The following is a 4190-nucleotide window of genomic DNA, read 5'->3' as shown; positions in this document are numbered from 1 at the left end:
GGAGGCAGGGAGGCGGGCGGGCAGCCGCAGCCGCGCCCGCGCAGGTCCGGAAGGGCCGCTCTCCTCAGGCCGGGCGGTGCCGCTGGCCCCTTCGAGGAGCGGCGCGGGGGGGCCGCGCCCGCGCGCCGCCGCCAACCGCCACCGCCGGCCCGCCCCTGGGCACCGCCTCCCGCCGCTGGCGGGGCGGGGCCGCGCCTCACGCAACGGGCGGGCCGCGCCTCAGGGGCGGCGGCGGGGCGGTCCTGCGCCGTCCTGTCCTGTACCGTCCTGTCCTGCGGGCGGGCAGCGGGAAGCTCGGCCCGGTGTCAGAGCGAAGCTGCTGTGCTTCTGCGGAACGGAAAATCCCCCCTAGGCTGCTGCATCGGCAGCCGGTCAGCGGCTTTGTATGGGCGCGGAAGCGTTAACCACGCAGTGTATAAAGATGAAAGTCGCCTTAAAAACCCTGGCTTTGACAAAAGCGTTTTAATTTCGCTTCAAAGTTACCACCTCGTGATTTCCAAGCGTCGGTCACGCGATCCCGTGTGCAGCTGCGATGAATGTAACTGCCAAGCAAGGCAGGGCAGGCTGCCGGCTAGAAAAACGCTTTCCCGGGGCTTTCGCTGCTGGTGGATTTGGCTGGCAGGGCAGTGTTTGCTGCTCCCGACGGGCTGACATCAGGTGGCCTGACCGGTGTTGCAATCAGCAGTTTGGGGAGTGCTGATTGCGCTCTGCCGCTCTGTTTGGGATCTGTTTGTTTGGGATCGGTCTGGGGGCCGGCTGGGAGGAGGCACACTGAGGGCAGGGTGCCACGCGGAACGCGTAGCATCTCTCCCTGATTTCCCCGCCGCTTTATTTATTGCCTTCGCGGCCAGGTAGCGCACGTTGCGCTGCGGGAATAAAATATGTAATTTAGCTGTTATTGCCATCTGCTGACAAAAATGCAGACCAGTCTTGGTGTCATAGCTTCACGGGCTATCATGTTGGCCAGGGACCTCTGGAGGGTCACGTAGTCCAACTTTCTGTTGAAAGCAGAATCCAGTCAGATGAGGTGGCTCGGGGAATTTTCCGGTTGTGTTTTGAATAGCTTCAGAGATGGAGATCTCACAGCTTCTTTGGACAAACTGTTCCACTCTTTGGCCACACTTGCAGTAAAATGTTTTTTTTCCTGTATCTGAAGAGATTTTCCCATGTTCCAGCTTAAGTCTGTTGCCTCTCGTGCCGTCATTGTGCCTGCCTGAGAAGGGTGTGGTTCCCCCTTCTCCGCATCCTCCCATTTGGTAGCTGCGGAGAGCAGCAAGATGTCCCCAGAGCCAGCTTTGTGCTTAGGGCTGAGCAAGCACGGCTCATGTGCTCCAGCAGCCTCAGCTGTCGTGGTGGTGGTAAATTGGACTTGCTCCAGCATGTCAGTGTCTTTTTTTTATTCTAGGGACCCCAAACCTGGGCACAGTACTCCAGATGTGGCCTTACGAGTCCCAGAGAGAGAGGAATAACCCCGATCCTTGACCTACTGGCTACCCCATTGCTGACACAGCCCGCTGACTCATGTTCAGAGTCTTGCCCAGCCCAACCACCCCATCCTTTTCTGCCAAACAGCTTTCCATCTAGTCACTGCCCAGCTTGTACTTTTCCATGGGGTTATTCCATCCCAGGTGCAGGACTTGACATATGGCAAGTGCTAAACAAAGCTAGAGTAGCTAAAGTTATATTGTGTTTTATTTTTGATGTCATAAATAAAAAATTTATTCAGCACTATGCTGTGTGATCTTAAAAGCAGGGAACCAAGTTGCCACCATTTTCTAGGCACTCCACACAAGCAGAGGATGCAGTGGGCACAGCTTGCATAGCTACAAGTTAAAAAAATGCAAGAACCTTGTTTCAGTGCTTGTGAAAAAGGTGAAGGATAGCAAAACTGACTAAACAGAAATGGCATTTCCTTCTGGATGAATTACATAGAGAAGAAATGATTTAAGAATCATAGGTGAGAGACAACCAATTTATAATGGTGCAAAACAAGCAAAAGGGAATATATTGCAGTGACAACTTCCACCATGAATTAAGTCCTTAACATCACACTTGTCTACCACCTACAGTATAAATGGAGAGAAGATGTAGTATTTTAATATTTATCTAAATCTCTGATGGATATCTATATTTAGATGGCTGTCTAAATTCACACTTGTTCCTGTGCAATCCCTCAGTGCTGCCTTTTTGCACTCACAGCTAAAGTGAAGTGGTACAGGTGTGAAGACTGATTAACAAACACTAATCAGACTAAGCCTATCTCTGGTCCTAGAGACTTCTGAAATCTTGTGTGATGGCACATGCAGAAACTCAAACATGTACCTGTTTTTATGTTGCCCCTGTACACTGGCAGCCAGCAGACCAGAGCAAGGTATTCCTTCAGTCCTGCTGCAGCCTTCGGCCTTCCTCGCAGCTGCGTGCCATATTCAGGAGGTGAGGATGCTGAGCTATCTCTAGCACCTCCCGGGCATTTAAGTTTAGTTGCATGAGTGTTATCAATGATAAAGTTAGCACCGTGGACTGTGCCATCTTAAAGTTACCTCTTTCCTTCTGGGCAGGGAAAAAGTAGCCCTGACTAGTTAACCCAGATCAATGCTGCCAACAGCTTTGATCTAAGAATCATAGGTGCCTTGTCAGTGGTACACATGGCCCAAAAGAGACCATCCCCACTCCCAGCTGCTCTCGCTGAAGAACATTTATCAACTTAGGCCTTGTAGGGTTCCCTTTTAAACCCAGGATTATGCGTGGCTGTTAGGGACTGTCTGCTTGGAAGGCTAATGGGGAATGCTTTTTCTGGTTCTCAGCACTGTATACAAAACTAAATTTTGCTGCCTGGAAGAAGAGACCAATATTAATTCATCATGTAGGGTGTTGCTTGATGCCTCCATCACACCCAAGAAGTCCTTTAATTGTCTATTAGGATCAAACCAGCTCTTTCTTTCACTGGATATCCTGAATGGTGTAAAGGTGCCTGCCAGGAAGCTCGTGTAAAATATCTGGCTGCTTTGTTCCGTTCTATGTCTTTGACAGAAAGCCCTGAGCATTGCCTTCAGAGGTGTAGGCCTTACTTTGTATCCATTGCTTCACTCAGTGCAGAAATGAAACCTGTGTTGCCGCTTCCACAAGAAACTCAAGCGCCTAGTGGTAATGACCTTGCAATTTCTAGACGGCAATCTGTCTGAAGAATTACTTGTGCATACAAATGGAAACACAGTACGTGATTGCTTTGCAACAAATCAATTAAAACGTCCACCACTGTTTATTCTCCAGAATTTATTCCAAGCCTTTATTATTTCTATTGCAATAGCAGCCAGAGGCACTTGCTAGAAGTGGGAGCTATGTTAAGAAACACCCTGCCCAAGCACATGGGAAAGCGGGATATTCTCCTTGGACGTCTTGTAATCCGTGTGAAGACAAGCTGCAACAGGTGGGTGAGAAGTTTCACCCAGTTTCTCACACCTCCATTTTTTTGTGGAGCCAGTCCAAATCACTACAGCTTGTTCCACGACTGTTTTTCCAGCTAAACCAGAATAATACTCGTACTAAACAAAGCTGTTGTTTCCTATTTGGTGTTGTAAGCAAACCATATTATTTTCATCAGCTCTCATTTGTCAGCCTTCCTCACCTGTGGAGGCCTGCTCGTCTTTTAATTATACCTGCCTCAATGGACCTATTACTTTGGTCAGATGCTCTTGGCTTCAGACTTCCCATGTGGGATCAAATCAGGCTGAGGGGGCTGACAGCAATCTGGCTGATGCTGCCAGTACTCACTTAAATATACATGTAGTATGTCAGGTGATGCTGAATCAAGTCTTTTTATCTCTTCATCTTTGTGTCTGCCCTAGTGTATTTTGATGGATGCTTTACCAACCTGTGCCAGTGTGTCCCTATTCAACCTTAGAAAGTCCTATAGTCACTCTTTAAGATCACATTCTCTCTCCATTTATCACTGAAGTCATTGAAACTTGTTCATTTTTATTACAATTAGGTGAAGGTATTTATTGCCTAGTAGCAAAAGCTTGGGACTTGAGCTCAAATGATTCAAAGTTTGTTCCAGTTTTGCTACAAACTTGCTGGATGATCTGGGCAGGTCCCAACCTCTCCAGTGCAATTTCCTCTTCTGTCTGTAAGGTGGTGCCCATTCCATGGCAACATTGGGCCCAGGAGCTCCAAAACCAGGTGTCAGCTGG

Source organism: Aquila chrysaetos, chromosome 4, assembly GCF_900496995.4.
Source record: "Aquila chrysaetos chrysaetos chromosome 4, bAquChr1.4, whole genome shotgun sequence".
Classification (NCBI taxonomy): Eukaryota; Metazoa; Chordata; class Aves; order Accipitriformes; family Accipitridae; genus Aquila; species Aquila chrysaetos.
The sequence above is the reverse complement of the archived record's forward strand: the minus strand, read 5'-3'. Positions refer to the sequence as shown.